Here is a 27896-nt window from a genome sequence, read left to right as displayed (position 1 = left end):
TAATTATTACTTTACTGTCCCTTTAAGCTCCTATCCATGAGACTATAGTGAGGTGAGCTCAGAAGCACTATATGACAGCAGTGTTTGTAAATGTTTCACACATGGTGCTCAAGACACGTGTTCACTTCTGAGCATACCTCAGTATCTACTGTATATAAACTAAAAGTTGTGTTCTATATCCCTTTAAATGTTGTTTTTCTGAAGATGTTAAGTTTAACCCCTGGCAGCCAGTGTAAGGGACAATATTATCAGGAAACCAAATGCACTGTATTAACAAACGTTTTAAAGAGATGCACTGGGGTATGATTAAAACATCTTTCAGTTTTTGTTTAGGACACTGGTTTGATAAAGTTTGTTTTGAATCAGTCTTCTGTCTGGTTAAACACATTACCATAATGTGTGTGCAGCTAAAGCAAAGACAGTGATGAGCGCTGGTTATTAAACAGGACAATAGCAGGATACACATCGTATGTGAATATTCATAATGATCTGCTTGTTTTGATCTCATTTAAATGTTTCTGTATCCTGTGTGATAATGTTCCTTTAACGCCTTATCTGCCATAAAGAACAGACAGAAGGTTATGCCTTTAAAAGTATTGCAATATTTAATAGCTTTCTTTGTGTTAGTAGTGTGAGATACCTTTTAAACGAGAAGCAAAAAAAATCTAAAACTCCTTGAAGAATATTTCTCCCCTAAAAGGTATCACTACCTACAGCAAGGGTAAAGCACTGAATATGTTTTATTACTGGTAAGAGAAGTCTGAGCAAGGTACACAGCTATCATTCGGCATCTAAATAAAATAATCACAGCAATTCTGAATAAATGAGGAACTGCTGTGTACTGGTTCTTGCTTTCATTCTGCAACTTGAAGTTTTGAATAATAAACAGACACATTCAAATATTAAAAAAAATATATAAAAAAATATACAAACAACCCCCCCAACAGTAAAACCCACCACCCACACAGCCAACCCCCAAATAAAAGCCTAACTAAAAAAACCTAAGCTCCCCATTGCCCTGAAAAGGGCATTTGGATGGGCATTGCCCTTAAAAGGGCATTTAGCTCTATTGCTGCCCAAAGCCCTAACCTAAAAAATAAACCCACCCAATACACCCTTAAGAAATCTTAACACTAACCCCCAAAGATTCACTTACCGGGAGAAGTCTTCATCCAAGCGGCAAGATTTCCTCAATGAAGTCGGCAGAAGTGGTCCTCCAGACGGGCAGAAGTGGTCCTCCAGATGGGCAGAAGTCTTCATCCAGACGGCATCTTCTATCTTCATCCTTCCAACGCGGAGCGGCTCCATCTTCAAGACATCCGGCGCGGAGCATCCTCTTTAAACAACAGCTTCTTCGGAATGAATGTACCTTTAAGTGACGTCATCCAAGATGGCGTCCCTTAGATTTCAATTGGCTGATAGAATTCTATCAGCCAATTGGAATTAAGGTAGAAAAGATCCTATTGGCTGATGCAATCAGCCAATAGGATTGAACTTCCATCCTATTGGCTGATCCAATCAGCCAATAGGATTGAGCTCGCATTCTATTGGCTGATTGGAACAGCCAATAGAATGCCAGCTCAATCCTATTGGCTTATTACATCAGCCAATAGGATATTTTCTACATTAATTCCGATTGGCTGATAGAATTCTATCAGCCAATAGGAATCTAAGGGACGCCATCTTGGATGACGTCACTTAAAGAAACATTCATTCCGAAGAAGCCGTCGATTGAAGAGGATGCTCCGCGCTGGATGTCTTGAAGATAGAAGATACCATCTGGAGGACCACTTCTGCCCGTCTGGAGGACCACTTCTGCCGGCTTTGTTGAGGACATCTTGCCGCTTGGATGAAGACTTCTCCCGGTAAGTGAATCTTCGGGGGTTAGTGTTAGGATTTTTTAAGGGTGTATTGGGTGGGTTTATTTTTTAGGTTAGGGCTTTGGGCCATTGCCCCCCAAAAATCAGCTCTTTTACCTGTAAAACAATATACAGGCTGGCAGCTTTCCTAGCTTTAGAGACAATCCCCAGGGCTGTGAATGGGATGCTGCAGGGGCTCAGGATCATGCAGGGAAGTTACAGCTGCACCCTGCAGCTCCCTGTAGTCTGCAGGGTGATGGGGAAGCAGGGGCGCCCCTCCCTGGACTGATCATGTCTGTGGTGAGCAAAGTTTCCTGTGGTAGCAGCCTTTGCAGCTGGGTGGGGAAGAGTGCTTCTTTTTAAGGCAGGGAGGGTGGTTAGATAAAGAGGAAATACAAGTGGCAGAATAAGAGGCAGTGACAAGGACACCGAAGGAGGACACGGCAGGACATGTGCAGCTAGAGATGGGGAGCCCCTCTCATCGTGCTCATTAATAAGCAGGTGACGAAACAGGTGTGGGGACACCCAGACATAAGCCCGTCTCACCCACAAGCCGCGGCTCTGGTCTACTGATGCCAACGTTCCACACAGGTCCAGCTGAGAGCTGCCAGATCTGGAGAAGGGTAAAATCCCTGCAATAAGCGTTTCTGGTGGAGTAAACTATCCCTGGTATGGAAACACCACAGAGACATGCACTATCATTGGCCCAACCAAACAAGATACCAAATTCACTGTTAGTATGAATGATAATTTTTACCCGAGTGTGACATGGGCAGTACCGGTGGGTACAGGCAATTTGCCCCAGCTGACAGGTATTCACAGGGACCAAAGCTTTACCACCTGGCTTGTGGCTATTAACATGGCCAGTAATGACATTATTATCTTGCACACCATCAAATGGAGGATGAAATTGGAAATTGATATTGACCCCACTATGCCACTAGGACGGAGATCCAAATTAAAGAAACCATATGCCCAAGAGCAGCCAGTGGTTCTAAACAAGAATGAACCAATACCTCCAAGCGCACTCGTAAAACCTAATGCCAACGATGCCCAGGTGCTGATGTGGAGGCCTAAAAATCAAAAGCCAGTTGTGGTGATCCCACCCAAACGTCGATGAGCTACACAATGCTGCTAATAAACAACAAGAGAACCAAAAATCTCGTATGCTGTTCTTGCTTTATTCAAATTGCGGGTAACACTGTGTTATTTTACCTACAGGGTCAAAGAGGCTTCTCCCACCAACAAACGTTTGATGTAAATCCAGCATTTTGGTGACTTTTTTTTGTCTTTCATCAAACTTTTGCTTGTTTGGTCAACTTGGGGTGGATAAGAAGAAAATCTAATCCTGTAATTTCCCAAATAAGTGTCTCCATTATAGGAGAAAACCTTAACTGGTTGGAGCTTTTTAGTGCTATATTTTTTATTAGGAACTTAATCTGACAAATCCAGTTCTAGGGGCGAAGCCTTTGTTGTTGACATCTGCTGTTCTGGTCAAACATATATATATATATATATATATATTATTTATGATTTCCCAAGTCTGCCTCCCATATGTTGCTTAACTTAATCTGTTAGTTTGCCAAATCCCCCTCCGGTACCTATCTGCTGCTGATGCCACTTTTTTATCTTAGTCTTACAAATAAAGCTGTGGAATTTTTTAAATTGGGAGATGACACTGGGCATGTTGTGTACAAGTGAGTTAGCGTTTTTTCCCATAAATTCAGGGGTAGGGTAGCAAAATATTTTGCAATTAGAGGGTGAACTATGCATTGCTGTGCAATGACTTTATATCCCTCATACAGAGAAGTTGCTTTTTATAAAAAAAATATATGTGTTTGTCTGTTGCGATTTAAAATGGTACATATATGGGGTTAAAGCTCACCTAATGTCCTTATATAGAGAGTAAGGAAACGGTTAAGGGACGCAGAAGTCAACTTTAACCTTTTATGATTCAGATAGTGCATATAATTAAAAAAAAGGTTCCAGTTTACCTTTATCATCAAATGTACCTCTTCTCTTGTGAACCTTTATTAAAGGGACATGAAACCCAAAATTTTTCTTTCATGATTTACATACAATTCTGTACAACTTTACAGTTTACTTCTATTGTCGAGTTTGTTTCATTCTCTTGGTATCATTTGTTGAAGGAGCAGCAATGCACTACTGGTTGCTAACTGAACACATGGGTGAGCCAATGACAATCGGTATATATATGCAGCCACCAATCAGCAGCTAGAACCTAGGCTCTTTGCTGCTCCTGAGCTTTCCTGGATAAACCGTTCAGCAATGGATGACAAGAGAAGGAAGCAAGTTGAATGGTAGAGGTGGATTGGAAAGTTGTTTAGGGTTGTGATCTCTATCTGAATCATGAATGTCTAATTATTACTTTACTGTCCCTTTAAGCTCCTATCCATGAGACTATAGTGAGGTGAGCTCAGAAGCACTATATGACAGCAGTGTTTGTAAATGTTTCACACATGGTGCTCAAGACACGTGTTCACTTCTGAGCATACCTCAGTATCTACTGTATATAAACTAAAAGTTGTGTTCTATATCCCTTTAAATGTTGTTTTTCTGAAGATGTTAAGTTTAACCCCTGGCAGCCAGTGTAAGGGACAATATTATCAGGAAACCAAATTCACTGTATTAACAAACGTTTTAAAGAGATGCACTGGGGTATGATTAAAACATCTTTCAGTTTTTGTTTAGGACACTGGTTTGATAAAGTTTGTTTTGAATCAGTCTTCTGTCTGGTTAAACACATTACCATAATGTGTGTGCAGCTAAAGCAAAGACAGTGATGAGCGCTGGTTATTAAACAGGACAATAGCAGGATACACATCGTATGTGAATATTCATAATGATCTGCTTGTTTTGATCTCATTTAAATGTTTCTGTATCCTGTGTGATAATGTTCCTTTAACGCCTTATCTGCCATAAAGAACAGACAGAAGGTTATGCCTTTAAAAGTATTGCAATATTTAATAGCTTTCTTTGTGTTAGTAGTGTGAGATACCTTTTAAACGAGAAGCAAAAAAAATCTAAAACTCCTTGAAGAATATTTCTCCCCTAAAAGGTATCACTACCTACAGCAAGGGTAATGCACTGAATATGTTTTATTACTGGTAAGAGAAGTCTGAGCAAGGTACACAGCTATCATTCGGCATCTAAATAAAATAATCACAGCAATTCTGAATAAATGAAGAACTGCTGTGTACTGGTTCTTGCTTTCATTCTGCAACTTGAAGTTTTGAATAATAAACAGACACATTCAAATATTAAAAAAAATATATAAAAAAATATACAAACAACCCCCCCAACAGTAAAACCCACCACCCACACAGCCAACCCCCAAATAAAAGCCTAACTAAAAAAACCTAAGCTCCCCATTGCCCTGAAAAGGGCATTTGGATGGGCATTGCCCTTAAAAGGGCATTTAGCTCTATTGCTGCCCAAAGCCCTAACCTAAAAAATAAACCCACCCAATACACCCTTAAGAAATCTTAACACTAACCCCCAAAGATTCACTTACCGGGAGAAGTCTTCATCCAAGCGGCAAGATTTCCTCAATGAATTCGGCAGAAGTGGTCCTCCAGACGGGCAGAAGTGGTCCTCCAGATGGGCAGAAGTCTTCATCCAGACGGCATCTTCTATCTTCATCCTTCCAACGCGGAGCGGCTCCATCTTCAAGACATCCGGCGCGGAGCATCCTCTTTAAACAACAGCTTCTTCGGAATGAATGTACCTTTAAGTGACGTCATCCAAGATGGCGTCCCTTAGATTTCAATTGGCTGATAGAATTCTATCAGCCAATTGGAATTAAGGTAGAAAAGATCCTATTGGCTGATGCAATCAGCCAATAGGATTGAACTTCCATCCTATTGGCTGATCCAATCAGCCAATAGGATTGAGCTCGCATTCTATTGGCTGATTGGAACAGCCAATAGAATGCCAGCTCAATCCTATTGGCTTATTACATCAGCCAATAGGATATTTTCTACATTAATTCCGATTGGCTGATAGAATTCTATCAGCCAATAGGAATCTAAGGGACGCCATCTTGGATGACGTCACTTAAAGAAACATTCATTCCGAAGAAGCCGTCGATTGAAGAGGATGCTCCGCGCTGGATGTCTTGAAGATAGAAGATAACATCTGGAGGACCACTTCTGCCCGTCTGGAGGACCACTTCTGCCGGCTTTGTTGAGGACATCTTGCCGCTTGGATGAAGACTTCTCCCGGTAAGTGAATCTTCGGGGGTTAGTGTTAGGATTTTTTAAGGGTGTATTGGGTGGGTTTATTTTTTAGGTTAGGGCTTTGGGCAGCAATAGAGCTAAATGCCCATCCAAATGCCCTTTTCAGGGCAATGGGGAGATTAGGTTTTTTAGTTAGGCTTTTATTTGGGGGGTTGGTTGTGTGGGTGGTGGGTTTTACTGAGGGGGGGGGGTTGTTTGTATTTTTTTTACAGGTAAAAGAGCCCTTTAAGGGCTATTGGTAGTTTAGTTTAGGCTAGGTTTTTTTTTTTTTTGGGTGGGCTTTTTAAATGTTGATAGGGCTATTAGATTAGGTGTAATTAGTTTAATTAGTTTAAAGATTTTGTGTAATTTGTTTTTTATTTTCTGAAATTTAGTGTTTTTTTTGTAATTTAGCTAATTGTATTTAATTTATTTAATTGTATTTAATTTATGTAAGTTATTTAATTGTAGTGTAGTGTTAGGTGTTAGTATAACTTAGGTTAGGTTTTATTTTACAGGTCAATTTGTATTTATTTTAGCTAGGTAGTTATTAAATAGTTTATTTAAAATAAATACAAACTTGCCTTTAAAATAAAAATAAACCCTAAGCTAGATACAATGTAACTATTAGTTATATTGTAGCTAGCTTAGGGTTTATTTTATACATAAGTATTTAGTTTTAAATAGGAATTATTTAGGTAATGATAGGAATTTTATTTAGATTTTTTTAAATTATATTTAAGTTAGGGGGTGTTAGGGTTAGACTTAGATTTAGGGGTTAATAAACTGAATATAGTGGCAGTGACGTTGGGGGTGGCAGATTAGGGGTTAATAAGTGTAGGTAGGTTGCAGCGACATTGGGGGCGGGAGATTAGGGGCTAATAAATATAATTTAGGTGTCGGCAATGTTGGGGGCAGCAGATTAGGGGTTAATAAGTATAATGTAGGTGGCGGCGGGTGTCTGGAGCAGCAGATTAGGGGTTAATAAGTGTAAGATTAGGGGTGTTTAGACTCGGGGTTCATGTTAGGGTGTTAGGTGTAAACATAACTTTAGCTTCCCCATAGGAATCAATGGGGCTGCGTTACTGAGTTTTACGCTGCTTTTTTGCAGGTGTTAGACTTTTTCTCAGCCGGCTCTCCCTATTGATGTCTATGGGGAAATCGTGCACAAGCATGTACAACCAGCTCACCGCTGACTTAAGCAGCGCTGGTATTGGAGTGCAGTGTGGAGCTCAGTTTTGCTCTACGCTCACTTCTTGCCTGTTAACGCCGGGTTTGTAAAAACCTGTAATACCAGCGCTGTAGGTAAGTGAGCGGTGAGAAAAAACTGCACGTTAGCACTGCACAGCTCATAACGCAAGACTCGTAATCTACCCGTAAGGTTGCTATATATAATAATATATACTATGTCATTTAGTCTTTCATTTTCTAATTAATTTAAACATTTTTAGAGGAGAAAAATAATTGTGAGATTTAAAGGAAGGAATTAGCCCGTTTCAGTTCTGATTTCTTAATAAAAAAAAGTTTTTTCACAAGTTCACTATTTGAAACAGACACACTATCCCACATAATCACACTTACACAACCATATACAACATCATTTATCTAAAATTAGACCATGAAACAAAACAACCTCTGATGTCTAAGTAAAGTTTGTTTTGGACATTGTACAAGACATTAACAGATGCTTTTCCTAGTTTTCATTCTTTCTTTTTCATTGACGTGAAAACTATCAACAGAAAATGCAAGACAACTGCAAAACCTTTCAATGCTAGGCAGTAACAAGGGAACTATTAAGGATTGCTCAAGTACGACTGTGCGCGGTCTGTGCCAGATGTAAGACGTAGCTAGCTAGGCCAGAATGGGAAAGCTATTTGTAAAAGCACAAAGGAGCATGTGAAGGGTTTAATAATGCATGATATAGTATAATGAAATGTAGCACAACCTATTAATATAGCAAAAGCTTCAATGAATAACTAAGTACTGCAGCATGCATTCATAGTGAAGCTATTCAATAAATCTAAAATCCTGTCTTAAAAGTGTTATCTACCAATGTCTGAGATTAATAGATATTATTAGTTAGGCATCAATATAAACCAAAATTCCTCCAATGAAAACCTGTTGAACAGGAAGAGTATGTGAGTTGCTATAGAAGGGGAACCCTGTCCCTGACTCTATAAAGTATGGTTTGCACACAATCAAAATTCCATCTGCAATGAAATAGCCGACAGTCACAAAGCAACAGTCTGAAATTAATAACGGCAGCTATTAATTACTTATGGCGCCGCAAAACTATGTGCAATCCCTTTTACATTACACCTGCCCTGACATGGAGTAATATGATCACACCAGCTGGAAGGTGGGCTTCAACTCAATGCAAATGGATGAAACAGACCCCCCTCACAGCAATAAACAATACCAACCTTGCCACAACAAAATGTATTCTAATATCCCACTCACAACTCCACTAAACCACTCTGGGTATTTCCATGAACACTTTCATAATATTTTGCTTAGTTGTAGGTTTAATCAGCACAAGCCTAGACACTTAATAGCAATAATAAAAGAACATTCTGTTATATATAGGCTGACCATATTGCTGCTTTAAGAAGGAACACATATGACAAATACATATGTGAGGGTTCTTATACAAAACCATTTCTTTAAACAGCCCTGAAAACAGCCCTGACATATGTATTTTTCATGTGTCCCTTTTTAAAGCGGTAATATGGTCAGCCTAGTTATATATTTCAAAAATTAAAAATGTGATTTGAGCTATAGGGGGGTAGTTATCAAGGTGTCTACTTTTCCTCCCTTCGCCGACCCAATACGCCCGCCTAAGCTCGCCTCACATCGCCGCCGCGTACTTGCAAAAATTCGCCTAAGTTATCAAAAAAGCTGTCAAAAAGCCGCGCACCAAGTACGGGGCGATGAGCAGCGGACTGTGAGAGTTATCACTCATCCGATCTCGCTGCTCTTCGGCTTTTTGACAGCTTTTTTGCTAGCCTGTTACTAAGCACCCACACTAACTACACTGTTCTACCCCCTATACCGGCGCCCCCGAAGCCTCCCGCAGCTAAAGTTACTAACCCCTAAACCGCCACTCCCAGACCCCGCCGCAACTCTTATAAATGTATTAACCCCTAAACCGCCGCTCCTAGACCCCGCCGCAACTCTTATAAATGTATTAACCCCTAAACCGCCGCTCCCGGACACCGCTCCCACCTACATTATACCTAGTAACCCCTATCCTGCCCCCCCTATACCGTCGCCCTCTATATTAAAGTTATTAACCCCTATCCTGCTGATCCCGCACCTCGCCGCAACTAAATAAATAGTTTAACCCCTAAACTGCCGCTCCCTGAACCCGCCGCAACCTATATTAAATTTATTAACCCCTATCTTGCCCCCCCTACACTGTCGCCACCTATAATACATTTATTAACCCCTATCCTGCCCCCCACTACACCGCCGCCACCTATAATAAATTTATTAACCCCTATCCTGCCCCCCACTACACCGCCGCCACTGTAATAAAATTATTAACCCCTAAACCTAAGTCTAACACTAACCCTAACACCCCCCTAACTTAAATATTAATTAAATAAATCTAAATAATATTTCTATTATGAACTAAATTAATCCTATTTAAAACTAAATACTTACCTTTAAAATAAACCCTAATATAGCTACAATATAAATAATAATTATATTTTAGCTATCTTAGGATTTATTTTTATTTTACAGGTAACTCAATTTATTTTAACTAGGTACAATAGCTATTAAATAGTTATTAACTATTTAATAGCTTACCTAGCTAAAATAAAGAGAAATTAACCTGTAAAATAAAAACTAACCTAAGTTACAATTACACCTAACACTACACTATACTTAAATAAATTATTCCTATTTAAAACTAAATACTTACCTGTAAAATAAACCCTAAGATAGCTACAATATAATTAATAATTACATTGTAGCTATCTTAGGATTTATATTTATTTTACAGGTAACTTTGTATTTATTTTAGCTAGTTAGAATAGTTATTAAATAGTTATTAACTATTTAATAACTACCTAGCTAAAAGAAATACAAAATTACCTGTAAAATAAATCCTAACCTAAGTTACAATTAAACCTAACACTACACTATCATTAAATTAATTAAATAAATTAACTACAAATAACTACAATTAAATACAATTACATAAACTAACTAAAGTACAAAAAATAAAAAAAATAAGTTACAAACATTTTAAAAATATTACAACAATTTTAAGCTACTTACACCTAATCTAAGCCCCCTAATAAAATAACAAACCCCCAAAATAAAAAATGCCCTACCCTATTCTAAATTAAAAAAGTTCAAAGCTCTTTTACCTTACCAGCCCTTAAAAGGACCTTTTGTGGGGCATGCCCCAAAGAATTCAGCTCTTTTGCCTGTAAAAGAAAAATACAACCCCCCAACATTAAAACCCACCACCCACATACCCCTAATCTAACCCAAACCCCCCTTAAAATAACCTAATACTAATCCCCTGAAGATCATCCTACCTTGAGTCGTCTTCACTCAGCCGAGCAGCGATGGAACCGAAGAGGAGACCCGGAGCGGAAGAAGTTATCCTCCAAGCGGCACTGAAGAAATCTTCCATCCGATGAAGTGATCCTCCAAGCGGCGCTGAAGAAGTCTTCCATCCGGGCAATGTCATCTTCCAAGAGGCGCTGAAGAAGTCTTCTATCCGGGCGATGTCATCTTCCAAGCGGGGTCTTCAATCTTCATCCCGCCAACGCGGAACATCTTTCTTTACCGACGGACTACCGACGAATGAAGGCTCCTTTAAGGGACGTCATCCAAGATGGCGTCCCTTCAATTCCGATTGGCTGATAGGATTCTATCAGCCAATCGGAATTAAGGTAGGAAATATCTGATTGGTTGATTGAATCAGCCAATCAGATTCAAGTTCAATCCGATTGGCTGATCCAATCCGATCAGCCAATAGAATGCGAGCTCAATCTGATTGGCTGATTGAATCAGCCAATCGGATTGAACTTGAATCTGATTGGCTGATTCAATCAGCCAATCAGATTTTTCCTACCTTAATTCCAATTGGCTGATAGAATCCTATCAGCCAATCGGAATTGAAGGGACACCATCTTGGATGACGTCCCTTAAAGGAGCCTTCATTCGTCGGTAGTCCGTCGGTAAAGAAGGATGTTCCGCGTCGGTGGGATGAAGATTGAAGACCCCGCTTGGAAGATGACATCGCCCGGATAGAAGACTTCTTCAGCGCCTCTTGGAAGATGACATCGCCCGGATGGAAGACTTCTTCAGCTTCGCTTGGAGGATCACTTCATCGGATGGAAGATTTCTTCAGCGCCGCTTGGCGGATAACTTCTTCCGCTCCGGGTCTCCTCTTCGGTTCCATCGCTGCTCGGCTGAGTGAAGACGACTCATGGTAGGATGATCTTCAGGGGATTAGTGTTAGGTTATTTTAAGGGGGGTTTGGGTTAGATTAGGGGTATGTGGGTGGTGGGTTTTAATGTTGGGGGGGGTTGTATTTTTCTTTTACAGGCAAAAGAGCTGAATTCTTTGGGGCATGCCCCACAAAAGGTCCTTTTAAGGGCTGGTAAGGTAAAAGAGCTTTGAACTTTTTTAATTTAGAATAGGGTAGGGCATTTTTTTATTTTGGGGGGGTTTGTTATTTTATTAGGGGGCTTAGATTAGGTGTAAGTAGCTTAAAATTGTTGTAATATTTTTAAAATGTTTGTAACTTAATTTTTTTATTTTTTGTACTTTAGTTAGTTTATGTAATTGTATTTAATTGTAGTTATTTGTAGTTAATTTATTTAATTAATTTAATGATAGTGTAGTGTTAGGTTTAATTGTAACTTAGGTTAGGATTTATTTTACAGGTAATTTTGTATTTCTTTTAGCTAAGTAGTTATTAAATAGTTAATAACTATTTAATAACTATTCTAACTAGCTAAAATAAATACAAAGTTACCTGTAAAATAAATATAATTCCTAAAATAGCTACAATGTAATTATTAATTACATTGTAGCTATCTTAGGGTTTATTTTACAGGTAAGTATTTAGTTTTAAATAGGAATAATTTATTAAAGTATAGTGTAGTGTTAGGTGTAATTGTAACTTAGGTTAGTTTTTATTTTACAGGTAAATTTCTCTTTATTTTAGCTAGGTAAGCTATTAAATAGTTAATAACTATTTAATAGCTATTGTACCTAGTTAAAATAAATTGAAATTTGCCTGTAAAATAAAAATAAATCCTAAAATAGCTACAATATAATTATTATTTATATTGTAGCTATATTAGGGTTTATTTTAAAGGTAAGTATTTAGTTTTAAATAGGATTAATTTAGTTCATAATAAATAAATAAATTTATTACAGTGGCGGCGGTGTAGTGGGGGGCAGGATAGGGGTTAATAAATGTATTATAGGTGGCGACGGTGTAGGGGGGCAGATTAGGGGTTAATAAATTTAATATAGGTTGCGGCAGGGTCCGGGAGCGGCGGTTTAGGGGTTAAACTATTTATTGAGGTGCGGGATCGGCAGGATGGGGGTTAATAACTTTATTATAGAGGGCGGCGGTATAGGGGGGGCAGGATAGGGGTTACTAGGTATAATGTAGGTGGCGGTGGGCTCCGGGAGCGGCGGTTTAGGGGTTAATACATTTATTATAGTTGCGGTGGGCTCCGGGAGCGGCGGTTTAGGGGTTAATATGTATAGAGTAGCTTGCGGTGGGCTCCGGGAGCAGCGGTTTAGGGGGTAATAACTTTATTTACTTGTGGCGGTGTAGGGGGGACAGATTAGTGGTGTTTAGACTCGGGGTACATGTTAGGGTGTTAGGTGTAGATAGCTCCCATAGGAATCAATGGGATGTCTGGCAGCAGCGAACTTGTACTTTCGCTATGGTCAGACTCCCATTGATTCCTATGGGATCCGCCGCCTCCAGGGTGGCGGTTTGAAAACCAGGTACGCAGGGCCGTAAAAGTGCAGAGCGTACCTGCTAGTTTTTTGATAACTAGCAAAAGTAGTCAGATTGTGCCGTACTTGTGTGCGGAACATCTGGAGTGACGTAAGAATAAGTAATGTGTCGGACTGAGTCCGGCGGATCGAAGCTTACGTCACAAAATTCTACTTTTGCCGGTCTCTAGCCTTTGATAACTAAGGCGAATCAGCCTCGCCACAAATATGCTGCAGAATTCCAGCGTATTTGAGGTTGACGGCTTGATAACTAGGCCCCATAATGTTTGACTTTAATTAACTATGAAATTGAAATGATTTTTTTTTCTAAACTGTGAATGGAGACTACACAAAAAATATATTAGAGCTTTTTATAATTGCACTGTTGCTTGCATATAACTGCTGCATGTGCTTAACCCCTACAAAGAGCTTCTACTCTAAATAAAAATATTAAATAGGGGGAACTATAAAAATATACATAAAATAAATTAACAAATCAATAGTGATTCATCAAAACACACATCATCTTACTAGGTAGGGTCATGAGAGGGGAACCCCAATGTGTGGTTATGAGTCATATCTCAAATAAACAAAACTTGCTATAGATAATTAGCTCTTTGGCTTACTGGTTGTCCCCAGGTATACTAAATTATAATCATTTACAAGGCCAAATAGCAACAATGTAGCTCACAAGTCTGGACTGAATAAATGTAATTAGTATATAATTAAAGTGACGCTGAACCTAAATTTTCTCTTTTGTGATTCAGATAGAGCATGCAATTTTAAACAACTTTCTCATTTACTCCTATTATCACATTTTCTTCATTCTGTTGGTAACTTAATTTGAATAGCAAGAATGTAAGTTTAGATGCCGGACCATTTTTGGTGTACAACCTGGGTTGTTCTTGCTGATTGGTGGATACATTCACCCACCAATAAACAAGTGCTGTCCAAAAATTGACTGGCTCCTTAGCGTTGACGCCTTCTTTTTCAAATAAAGATAGCAAGAGAATGAAGAAAAATTTATAATAGGAGTAAATTAGAAAGTTGCTTAAAATTGCATGCACAAAAAAAAAAATTTGAGTTCAGTATCCCTTTAATAGCAGTTGTATCAAAGGTCAATGAGGTGTGTCTTGGTCAATCGTGTGATCTCCTCAAGTCAATGTGTCAGTGGTAAGGTGCAAAGGTGTTAATAAAATGTCTCACATTCCCCGAGTGTAATGTTCTAATAAGAAGTTATGTTATCCTAGATAGCGAGACCACAGCATCTTGTATCTTGATGCCCCACAACAGCAGTTAGCACCATTAATTCAATGTCTGATTAACTGTAGACAAAAATGATAGCTCCCCAATAGAGATAGAAATAACTATAGAAGCAAGACAATGCGAGATGTGATAGATGCTGTTTCTTCACAAACCCACGCTAGAGCTCCTTTTTTCACAACCTATTCCATTAAGACATTTCAAGACAATGGGAGAGATTTACTTTAAAGGGCATGTGTGAGGCTGGGCAAGCACTGGTGTGGGTATTTATTTACTTTCATTCTCATATGGTTTAAGTCAGGCATTTCCAAAGTCCGGGTCCGCAGGCCAATTGCGGCACACGTTCCGGACTGATAAGGCCCCACAGATAAGTTGCCCAAATATAGATCTTACGGCCCCCCCAGTGAGTCCTTGAGCGCCGCTCAGGACTCCTGGGATCTCGCAAGATTTGGGCTTTCCTTCTCCCTGCGCCTCCACACACAGCCACAAGGGCGACCATTAAGGGCTATTGAAGAAGAAAAAAAACTTCTGCCTACCAAACACCTTGACAAGGAGCAGTAAACAACACACTGACAGGCAGGCAGGGATAACTGGATAAGAGCCGGTTTCAAGAGATTTGAACATTGGCTAAGAAAATGCTAAGCTTGTTTGGCTCAACATTTTTGTGTGAGAAGACATTATCTGTTATGAACTTTAACAAGAACCGCGTGAGGACAAGACTAAGTGACTCTCACCTGAGTGACATTTTGCGCATCAAAACCACGGCCTTTGAACCAGACCTAGTCTATGTGCTGCAGTCCAGATCTCAGTTTCACCCTTCACATTAGTGCAGGCAAGTTTTTTTTTCAATTGAGATGAATACTTTGTAAAATCTCAGTTAATGTCAGTTGGTCTAAATCAGTTATAAATATATTTGAACACATGTATACTTGGTGTTATGTTCCTGTTCACATTTTTTTAACTTAAAAGTTGATAAACAACCTTTATTACTTTGTGTAATGTACTTTACAATGTTCCTGACATATTTCAGTTTCCTGTTTTTTTTATATTAAAAGCAGAGTGATTTAACACCTGTTTAGATTTGTCATCCAAGTCACAAAATGAAAAGTTGCATAAAATAGTTAATTTGCATTTAATTTAAATGGTTTAAAAAATGTCAGGAAAAATGGTCGGCCCTCGCACATGTTCACTTCATCAAATCTGGCACTCTTCGAAAAAAGTTTGGACACCCCTGGTTTAAATTAAGGTTATGTTAATTACTTGTTTAATAAAGTTGTGCTGCAGCCTTTATAACCCCAAAAAAGAGTGGTCTGCCTTTATTCCATAATCTAATGCCAAATGCGGTGTCAACATTTTCAGGCATTTACTGAGCTACCTTCATCAGACTTTTTTGTAAGTTACTTAAGCTTAAGTGCATAATAATAAGATTAACTATTAAAGGGAAATAAAACAAAAAAAAAGTATTTTGTGATTCAGACAGATCATACAGATTTTATAAAAGTTTCTAATGTACTTCTATTATCAAATCTGCTTCGTTCCCATGGTATTCTTTGTTGAAGAGATACCTAGGTAGGTGTCTGTAGCACTGCATGACAGGAAATAGTGTTCTTACAAATGGCTAACATTCTTGCAAAACTGCTTCCATATAGCGCTCCAGACACGTGCATGCTCCTGAGCTTACATCCCTGCTTTAAAACAAAAGGTAATAAGAGGACAAAGAAAAATTGATAATGGAAGTAAATTAGAAAGTTGTTTCATGTCCCTTTAAGTTAACATATGTTATGAATGTATTACTGAAATCAACAGCTATGAAAATAGAAAAATATTTCTAAGTTTTAATGTTAAAATAAAAAATAAAACCTGCACCTTCAGGAAACCCTGAAACTGTATTGGTGTATAATGTGGGTGGAGCCTTGTGTGAGTTAGGTAAAAGGGTCATGTGACCAGGTTTGTTGCTATTCTGGAGAGAACTGTGCTTGCTCAGGGACGTGGCACAAAAACACGTTGCACAACCTTCTATTACGCATCATCAAAACAGATTTGTTTTTCCTACAAGATAATGGAATGACATCTTTCTAGAGCAGGGTTCGCAAACCTTTCGGACCTCAGGGACCACTAAACTCACAATTTTGAATCCCGTGGACCACTAACATGAATTTTTTTTAAAAAGGTACAAACCTCTATAATGTGTGTGTATATACAGTATATATATATATATATATATATATATATATATATATATACATACACACACACATACTGTACATAACTAGTATAACCATAGCTAAGTTTACATTATGTATATATTTACACATTTTTAAGAATTATTTTTTTAAATTAACTAACTGAATGACAGAACTGAGAGAATACTTCCAAATGACAGATGGAGGGTGAGTGACAACCTTTGAGCTGGAAACAGAGGCAGAAAGTGGGAAAAAAAGAATTATTTTTTAAAGGAACACAAGACTTGCAAGTTACCTCCCCAGTTAGGAATTATTCAAAACTACTTATGATCATGGACAGACATGGGAGTCACAAATTAAGTTTATTATATCAGAAAGCTCTCAATATGGATGTGAGCTAACCATGACTGATGTTACTGGCAATTACTATAACACTGGTGGGATGTGGCTGATCTGCTGGATGGCAATTACAATTCAGATTGAATGGCTTTGTGCACGGGAAAATTATTAGAATGAAAAATAATTAATATTTAATTAAAAAAAAGAAGATTGAGGGGTGGAAGACAAACAGTGATGTAAGTCCATCTGAAAGAATTAGGAAAACTACTACAAAGAGACAGGTAAAGGGAAGAAAATAAATGACATATAAGAAAGAATTTTTGTGCCTAAGATTTTCTTTTTTTATATTCTTTAATTCCACTATTTCAAGCTAAAGACTATACCAACCTCTGCTGGCTTTAAAATGGAAGCATCTTCCTCTGAGCAGTGCGCCGGGTGGGAGGAGGTAAAAGTACAATCTAGATACACAAGTTGCGCAGTACTACGTAACATGCATAGGGAGATTGTAATTTAACTCCTTCGTCAGTTTTCACTGAAGTCCAGGGAGTTGTGGAACAATGGGGGTGACAGCATCAGAGGAGAATAATTCCTGCTTGATGGTGTCAAGGACCACCAACATCTTCTTGTGGACCACCAGTGGTCCACAGACCACTGGTTGGCAACCGCTGTTCTAGAGCATATTAATGAGAGCTGAGAGGTAATGGTTCACTGCACCTGTAGCGACTGCTGTTTCAGCTTGTAGTAACTCTTCTTATTGGAGTTTAGAAACAGAGGCAAAGTATAAAAACATCCATTAAAGGGACAGTCTACACTAATATTGTTATTGTTTAAAAAGATGGCGCCTTTACTACCAATTCCAGAGCTTTGCACAACCAACATTGTTATATTTATATACCTCAACATTTCTCCCTGTTTCTAAATCACTACAGACAGCCTCTTATCACATGCTTTTTTATTTTCTTTTTACAACAAGCGACTGCTAGTTCATGTGGGCTATATAGATAACATTGTTTTCATGCCTGAGGAGTTAATTAAGATTTAGCACAACACAATACTAAATACAATTCAATAGATGATAAATACAAAGTTATGTGATCAGGGGGCTGTCAGAAGAGACTTAGATACAAGGTACTCACAGAGGTAAAAAGTATATTAATATACCTGTGTTGGTTATGCAAAACTGATGAATGGGTAATAAAGGGATTATTTATCTTTTAAAACAATAACAATTCTATTGTAGACTGTCCCTTTAACTGTATGAGTAAAAATACACATCCATACACTAGAGAGGCAAATTCACCACTTATTCATTTAAATATATTGCGCCACTTCTTAGTGACTGATTAATACATGTTTAGTTTTTTTTTATGTGTCACTCAAATATTCTTACTGTTGATGTAGACAGAAAGTTCAAATGGTAATTATACAAAAATAGAGAGTGTGGGAATAAAATAATGTGTTTCAGGGTATATAAAAAACAGTAGTGATTTGACTGGCAGGAGTACCCACAGAGCAGTTATTACTGGCTAACCTGTGTTGTAACAGCTCTTTACATATGTATACCACACAATAAGGGTATTGGGACAGTTAAGGAAGAATTATCTAGATAGACTGTACCTTCTGAACATTTAAGTTTTATGTTGGAGAATACACAGTTCATTTTAAAGCATAATTATTTCTGCTTTGAACGTGTATTTTATAGGCAGAAAAAGGGTACTGCAATGGGGACAACTTTTGCCCCTTCGTATGCCAACGTTTATATAAACAATTTTGAAAAACAAATATATTTGGGTTAATAACCGCTTTGCGACTAAAATACCATCGCTACATGGACAACATTATATTTTTGTGGAAAGGGGATCGTTTATTTATCAAGGAATTTATGCTTCATATAAACCAAAATACCTATAATTTAAAATGTGCTAAAAAGTCCAACTCGCAAATTAATTTTCTAGACTTAGTTGACAAAGACCTAAATATAACAGTGTCTAATGATAGAAAACCTACTGACAAAAATAGCTTCATCAACAGTAAAAGTGCACATCTTAAAAAATGGAAAGAGAATGTGCGTTACGGGCAATTTCTAAGACTTAGAAGAAACTGTACCCATATTGAGGACTTAAAGAAAGAAGCTGAACTCATGAGTAATACATTTAGAGAAAAAGTAATGAAATAATAGAGCAAGCTAAAAATAGAGTCATAAAGGAAGATAACATAATTTATGTAAGAACGTACCTGATAAATTCATTTCTTTCATATTGGCAAGAGTCCATGAGCTAGTAACATATGAGATATACAATCTTACCAGGAGGGACAAAGTTTCCCAAACCTCAAAATGCCTATAAATACACCCCTCGCCACACCCACAATTCATTTTAACGAATAGCCAAGCAGTGGGGTGATAAAGAAAGGAGTAGAAAGCATCAACAAAGGAAATTTGGAAATAATTGTGCTTTATACAAAAAATCATGACCACCATAAAAAGGGTGGGCCTCATGGACTCTTGCCAATATGAAAGAAATGAATTTATCAGGTAAGTTCTTACATAAATTATGTTTTCTTTCATGTAATTGGCAAGAGTCCATGAGCTAGTGACATATGGGATATCAATACCCAAGATGTGGAGTCTTCCACTCAAGAGTCACTAGAGAGGGAGGGAATAAAACAAAAACAGCCATATTCCGCTGATAAAATAATCCACAACCCAAAAATAAGTTTATTTTCACTTTTGAAAGAAAAAAACTTAAATCAAAAAGCAGAAGAATCAAACTGAAACAGCTGCCTGAAGAACTTTTCTACCAAAAACTGCTTCCGAAGAAGCAAATATATCAAAATGGTAGAATTTAGTAAATGTATGCAAAGAGGACCAAGTGGCTGCTTTGCAAATCTGATCAACTGAAGCTTCATTCTTAAAAAACCATGAAGTGGAGACTGATCTAGTAGAATGAGCTGTAATTCTCTGAGGCGGGGTTTGACCCGACTCCAAATAAGCTTGATGAATCAAAAGTTTCAACCAAGAAGCCAAGGAAATAGCAGAAGCTTTCTGACCTTTCCTAGGACCAGAAAATAAAACAAATAGACTAGAAGTCTTCCTGAAATTTTTAGTAGCTTCCACATAATATTTCAAAGCTCTTACCACATCCAAAGAATGTAAGGATCTCTCCAAAGAATTCTTATGATTAGGACATAAAGAAGGGACAACAATTTCTCTACTAATGTTGTTAGAATTCTCAACCTTAGGTAGAAATTGAAAAGAAGTCCGCAAAACTGCCTTATCCTGAAGAAAAATCAGAAAAGGAGACTCACAAGAAAGAGCAGATAGCTCAGAAACTCTTCTAGCAGAAGAGATAGCCAAAAGGAACAACACTTTCCAAGAAAGTAGTTTAATGTCCAAAGAATGCATAGGTTCAAATGGAAGAGCCTGTAAAGCCCTCAGAACCAAATTAAGACTCCAAGGAGGAGAAATTGACTTAATGACAGGCTTAATACGAACTAAAGCCTGTACAAAACAGTGTATATCAGGAAGTATAGCAATCTTTCTGTGAAATAAAACAGAAAGAGCGGAGATTTGTCCTTTCAAGGAACTTGCAGACAAACCCTTATCCAAACCATCCTGAAGAAACTGCAAAATTCTAGGAATTCTAAAAGAATGCCAGGAGAATTTATGAGAAGAACACCATGAAATGTAAGTCTTCCAAACTCTATAATAAATCTTTCTAGAGACAGATTTACGAGCTTGTAACATAGTATTAATCACTGAATCAGAGAAACCTCTATGACTTAGAACTAAGCGTTCAATTTCCATACCTTCAAATTTAATGATTTGAGATCCTGATGGAAAAACGGACCTTGAGATAGTAGGTCCGGCCGTCACGGAAGTGGCCAAGGCGGGCAACTGGACATCCGAACCAGATCCGCATACCAAAACCTGTGTGGCCATGCTGGAGCCACCAGCAACACAAAAGACTGTTCCATGATGATTTTGGAAATCACTCTTGGAAGGAGAACTAGAGGCGGGAAGATGTAAGCAGGGTGATAACACCAAGGAAGTGTCAGCGCATCCACTGCTTCCACCTGAACATCCCTGGACCTGGACAGGTATCTGTGAAGTTTCTTGTTTAGATGAGAGGCCATGAGATCTATCTCTGGAAGCCCCCACATCTGAACAATCTGAGAAAACACATCTGGATAGAGAGACCACTCCCCTGGATGTAAAGTCTGGCAGCTGAGATAATCCGCCTCCCAATTGTCTACACCTGGAATATGCACCGCAGAGATTAGACAGGAGCTGGATTCTGCCCAAGCAAGTATCCGAGATACTTCTTTCATAGCTTGGGGACTGTGAGTCCCACCCTGATGATTGACATAAGCCACAGTTGTGATATTGTCTGTCTGAAAACAAATGAATGGTTCTCTCTTTAGTAGAGGCCAGAACTGAAGAGCCCTGAGAATTGCACGGAGTTCTAAAATATTTATTGGCAATCTCGCCTCTTGAGATTTCCAAACCCCTTGTGCTGTCAGAGACCCCCAAACAGCTCCCCAACATGAAAGACTTGCATCTGTTGTGATCACAGTCCAGGTTGGGCGAACAAAAGAAGCCCCTTGAACCAATCGATGGTGATCTATCCACCATGTCAGAGAGTGTCGTACATTGGGATTCAAGGATATTAATTGTGATATCTTTGTATAATCCCTGCACCATTGATTCAGCATACAAAGCTGTAGAGGTCTCATGTGAAAATGAGCAAAGGGGATTGCGTCCGATGCTGCAGTCATGAGACCTAAAACTTCCATGCACATAGCCACTGAAGGGAATGACTGAGACTGAAGGAGCCGACATGCTGCGACCAATTTTAAACGTTTCTTGTCTGTTAGAGACAGAGTCATGGACACTGAATCTATCTGGAAGCCTAAAAAGGTGACCCTTGTCTGAGGAATCAAGAAACTTTTTGGTAAATTGATCCTCCAACCATGTTTCCAAAGAAACAACACTAGTTGATTTGTGTGAGATTCTGCAGTATGTAAAGACTGAGCTAGTACCAAGATATTGTCCAAATAAGGAAACACCGCAATACCCTGTTCTCTTATTACAGATAGTAGGATACCCAGAACCTTTGAAAAGATTCTTGGAGCTGTTGCTAGGCCAAATGGAAGAGCAACAAATTGGTAATGCTTGTCTAGAAAAGAGAATCTCAGAAACTGATAGTGTTCTGGATGAATTGGAATATGAAGGTATGCATCCTGCAAGTCTATTGTGGACATATAATGTCCTTGCTGAACAAAAGGCAGAATAGTCCTTATAGTCACCATCTTGAAAGTTGGTACTCTTACATAACGATTCAAAATTTTCATCTCCAGAACTGGTCTGAACAAATTTTCTTTCTTTGGTACAATGAATAGGTTTGAATAAAACCCCAAAACTTGTTCCTAAGGAGGAACTGGCATGATTACCCCTGAAGACTCCAGGTCTGAAACACACTTCAGAAAAGCCTGAACTTTTACTGGATTTACAGGAATGTGTGAGAGAAAAAATCTTCTCACAGGAGGTCTTACTTTGAATCCTATTCGATACCCTTGAGAGACGATGCTCTGAATCCAATGATTTTGGACAGATTTTATCCAAAAATCCTTGAAACACCTTAATCTGCCCCCTACCAGCTGAGCTGGAATGAGGGCCGCACCTTCATGCGGACTTAGGGGCAGACTTTGGTTTCCTAAATGGCTTAGATTTATTCCAATTTGAGGAAGGCTTCCAACTGGAAGCAGATTCCTTGGGAGGAGGATTGAGTTTTTGTTCCTTATTCTGACGAAAGGAACGAAAACGGTTAGAAGTCTTAGATTTACCCTTAGGTTTTTTATCCTGAGTCAAAAAAACTGCTTTTCCTCCAGTGATAGTTGAAATAATAGAATCCAACTGAGAACCAAATAAATTATTACCTTGGAAAGAAAGAGATAGTAATCTAGATTTAGATGTCATATCAGCATTCCAAGATTTAAGCCACAAAGCTCTTCTAGCTAATACAGCTAAAGACATGGATCTAACATCAATTTTGATAATATCAAAAATGGCATCACAAATAAAATGATTAGCATGTTGCAGTAAGCGAACAATGCTAGATATGTCAGAATCCAATTCATGTTGCGCTAAATTTTCCAACCAGAAAGTTGATGCAGCCGCAACATCACCCAAAGAAATAGCAGGTCGGAGAAGATGACCTGAATATAAATAGGCCTTCCTTAGATAAGATTCAAGCTTCCTATCTAAAGGATCCTTAAAGGAAGTGCTATCTTCCATAGGAATAGTGGTACGTTTAGCAAGAGTAGAAATAGCCCCATCAACTTTGGGGATCTTTTCCCAAAACTCTATAGATTTTGCTGGTAAAGGATACAATCTCTTAAACCTTGAAGAAGGAATAAAGGAAGTACCTGGCTTATTCCATTCCCTAGAAATCATATCAGAAATAGCCTCAGGAATGGGAAAAACACCTGGGGAAACCATAGGAGGTTTAAAAACAGCATTTAAACGTTTATTAGACTGAACGTTAATAGGACTGGTTACCTCAATATCCAAAGTAATTAACACTTCTTTTAATAAAGAACACATATACTCTATTTTAAATAAATAAGTAGATTTGTCAGTGTCAATATCTGAGGAAGGATCTTCTGTTTCAGATAGATCCTCATCAGAAGAGGATGAATTATTATGTTGTTGGTCATTTGAAATTTCATCAGCTAAATGAGAAGTTTTAAAAGACCTTTTACGTTTATTAGAAGGTGGAAATGCAGACAAAGCCTTCATAATAGATTCAGAAACAAATTCTTTAAAATTTACAGGTATATCATGCACATTAGAAGTTGAAGGAACTGCAACTGGCAATGTACTATTACTGATAGAAACACTATCTGCATGTAAAAGTTTATCATGACAACTATTACAAATGACAATCGGTGGAATAATTTCTACAATTTTACAACAAATGCACTTAACTTTGGTAAAACCGATGTCAGGCAGCAATGTTCCAGCAGAAACTTCAGAGACAGGATCAGATTGGGACATCTTGCTTAATGTAAGAGAAAAAACAACATATAAAGCAAAATTATCTATTTCCTTAAATGACAGTTTCAGGAATGGAAAAAAATGCAAAAGCATAGGCCTCTTGATAGAGAAAAAAACAGGAGGCAAACATCAATGGAGTATTGAAATAATGAAAAAAATTTGGCGCCAAGGATGACGCACAACGTAACGTAAACTTTTTTGGTGCCAAAAATGACCGGAAATGACATACTTGCGTCACTAATGACGCCGCCGTGTGAAAGGTCTCGGTGTCACGTATGACGCCGGAAATGACGAAGTTGCGTCATAAACGTATTTTTTTGCGCCAAAAAAAGTTTGCGCCAAAAATGACGCAGTAAAGTCTAGCATTTGACGCACCCGGGGGCCTAACACCCGCAATTGCAAAAAGTAGCCAAATTGAAAAAAAGACTAAACCCCAGGTAAGAAATACATTTCTTAAAGTCTTTACATTCCCAAATATGAAACTGACAGTCTGCAGAAGGAAATACATGAACCTGACTCATGGCAAATATAAGTGCAATACATATATTTAGAACTTTATATAAATGCATAAAGTGCCAAACCATAGCTGAGAGTGTCTTAAGTAATAAAAACATACTTACCAAAAGACACCCATCCACATATAGCAGATAGCCAAACCAGTACTAAAACAGTTATTAGTAGAGGTAATGGTAAATTGAGAGTATATCGTCGATCTGAAAAGGGAGGTAGGAGATGAATCTCTACGACCGATAACAGAGAACCTATGAAATAGACCCCCGTTAGGGAAATCATCGTATTCAAATAAGTGATACTCCCTTCACGTCCCTCTGACATTCGCTGTACTCTGAGAGGAATCGGGCTTCAACAATGCTGAGAAGCGCATATCAACGTAGAAATCTTAGCACAAACTTACTTCACCACCTCCATAGGAGGCAAAGTTTGTAAAACTGAATTGTGGGTGTGGTGAGGGGTGTATTTATAGGCATTTTGAGGTTTGGGAAACTTTGCCCCTCCTGGTAGGATTGTATATCCCATATGTCACTAGCTCATGGACTCTTGCCAATTACATGAAAGAAAGGAGGTTTCTCCTAACAGTTAAAGATAAAGTTGAGAAGAAAAAGGAAGCTGGAGATGCCAATTCAGTGAGATTTATTACAACCTTCACAAGGGAAATAAAGTTATAAAATACGTTTTTTTTAAAAACATTGGGGGATACTAAAATCAGACCCACTGTTAGCACCTCCCTTAACAGAGAAACATTTAGAAGGGCAAGAAATTTAAAAAAAATCTCCTAGCCCCAAGTCGATTAAAACCTATAAAACCTGCACCAAAAATACAAAGTAATTGGTTAAAGGAACAGTAAAGTCATAATTAGACATTTATGACTTAGACAGAGCATACAATTTTAAACAACTTTCCAGTTTACTTCTATTATTTAATGTCCTTCCTTCTCTTGTTATCCATTGTTGAAAGGTTTATCTAGGAAATATCAGGAGCAGCAAATAACCTAGTTTCTAGCTGCTTATTGGTGGCTGCATATATATAATAATTGTTATTTGCTAATCCATGTTTTCAGTTAGAAACCAGTAGTGCACTGCTGGTCCATCAACAAATGATACCAAGGGAATTAAACAAATTTGATAATAGAAGTAAACTGGAAAGTTGTTTCAAATTGTATCTTCCGAAAGAAACATTTTTGGTTTCATGTCCCTTTAAGTATTAAAGACGGTACCCACAGATGTGGAAAGAATTATGTGTAAACATATTAACAGAGACCAAACATTATCACTAAATCTTTCAACATAAAATGTTGTTGCACATGTGATTCCACGTATGTGGTTTACCTTTTGAAGTGCGGCTGCGATAAGATTTACGTGGAGCGCACAAAGAAAAAAATAAGATATTCTCTAATAATAGAGTACCCTTACATTTTATCGAACACCATGGTAGCAACCCAAGAACATTAAAAATTCAAGTTATTGATTGGATCCCCCATCCAAAAGTTAATAGATTGCTGAAATTGCAGTGACAAGAAACATTCTGGATTCAGAAATTAAAATGTTTACACCCAGATGGTTTAAATATAGATGTGGATATAGCAGCATATGATCACTTGATTAATTGTGTCAATTTTATAAGTTGTTGAATAATTATTCATAAAACTATGAATTGTGCCTGGTATAAGTGAAGATTGTAAACCAATAATATATATAAAAATAAGACTAGAATCGACTTCCGGTGGAGCTAACGGCTGGCAGCAAAGAAGAAGAGCTCCGCATCTCTGGCTCCGATAAACCACTATATTTCGCTGCCAGCCCGCCCTCCCACACCACTGCCTTGTTGGGCTTTTTATTCCCACTAGCCTCAACAGGCCAAGCATTGTGAAGGGCCGAAAATCGCCCTTACCCCCGGGAGACATTGATGCGCAATGCTGCGCAAAGCAACACTGATTGTGGGTGCCATATTGGAACGAGCCCTCCTTGCCCCGACATCAAAAACGGCTTAGTCGGAGCCTGCACAAGAGCGTATCCACACCAATGAGGAAATTGGAGACCGGGTGAGTTACTGCCAACTACAGAGCTGGCCAGATGTAAGGGCCATCCACAGAAGCCGGTAAGAGCAGCAAACAGTGTCACCCCTGTTTGACAAGTGCCCTATACGCCGTTTATACGGCCCTATGAGCTACCACAGCCTCACTTTGTTATTTCACAACTGCTGCACACTTGCAGGGACTTTTATTGGAAATATCACTCTCCCACAAAATAACGTTTGGCTCCTAGCCCCCTCTCAAGTACAGAAATTTCTTATGCACACATATCTTTGTGGCTGTTCTCATAGAACTCCAACAATTCATTGCTCTGGCACTGTACAGAGAGGGAAATGGGAAGACAGTGAAATATAAACTGTGTTTGATTATTCTTCTGGAAAAGAGACTTGGAAGTGTGATAACACAGTCTTATACTGCCATCTAGTGGACTTTCGCAATCTTTGCAACTGAACCTTATTATAGCAAGCCACCTAACAAAAAGTTTTGCATGAGGCTAGATCAATATTTCACACCTATTTCTAACTCATTGGCGGGAAAAATGGCCTCTAGAAACAAACACATAGACAAGAAAAAGATTGCAGCTGAAGTACATGCCAAATCCCCACCTTCCCCCAAGGCTCCAGACACTATTATTGCAGATTCATCTGCCTTGCTTCAAGAACTCAAATCCTTTTTCCTGCCAAAAATGGAGTCCCTACAGGCGGGTGTAGACACTCTCACTAGTGAGGTACGCCAGTTCTCTACGAGAATCACACAAGCAGAACAACGTATCTCTGATGTGGGGGAAAGGCAGTCATCAACGACCGTCTCAGTAAGGCAGCTTCTAAGCCAGAATCAAGCGCTACAAGACAAGGTGGAAGATCTCGAAAATCATAGCCGGAGAAATAATCTTTGAGTGGTAGGGGTCCCTGAATCAATCAAAGGCAAGGACTTGCTGGAGTTCACGGCATTAATACTCCCTAAACTGCTGAAGATAAACCCCGGATCACCTGCCTTTGGATGTAGAACAGGCTCACCATATAGGCCCAGATAATGGCCTAGAAACAACCAACTCTCGACCTCATCAAGTAATCTTCAAATGTCTCCATTACCAGGAGAAACTTGCTTTGCTAAGAGCATACCGTGCCCACACAGGAGATCTGGTTTTTGAAGGAAATAAACTTCGAATCTTCCAAGATTTTTCCACAGAGGTGACCAAGCTCCGCAAAGACTTTACCCCTCTGTTCTCACCTATACAAAGAGGGGAGACAGGCCTCTCTACTGTACCCTGCCAAATTAAGGTTGCAGACACCAGCTGGAACTAAATTCTTTCGCACGCCCAAGGAACTAGAAACATACCTGGACGCAGAGGGTCAGGGCGACGTCCAATGACCAAAGATCGACAGTTCTATGGCTGCTTTTGCCTTATTATGGAGAGACCAA

At 38.6% G+C, this 27896-nt stretch overlaps 1 protein-coding gene and 1 pseudogene across 1 annotated transcript in view; one reads left to right on the top strand and one right to left on the bottom strand.

Moving 5' to 3' along the window:
* GMPR (guanosine monophosphate reductase) overlaps positions 1 to 27896 on the bottom strand; it is a 257883-nt gene that overhangs the window by 35696 nt on the left and 194291 nt on the right. The window lies entirely within an intron of this gene.
* LOC128659657 (protein FAM78A-like) lies at positions 2151 to 3019 on the top strand (annotated as a pseudogene).

Source organism: Bombina bombina, chromosome 5 (genome assembly GCF_027579735.1).
Source record: "Bombina bombina isolate aBomBom1 chromosome 5, aBomBom1.pri, whole genome shotgun sequence".
Lineage (NCBI taxonomy): Eukaryota > Metazoa > Chordata > Amphibia > Anura > Bombinatoridae > Bombina > Bombina bombina.
The sequence above is the reverse complement of the archived record's forward strand: the minus strand, read 5'-3'. Positions and strand labels throughout refer to the sequence as shown.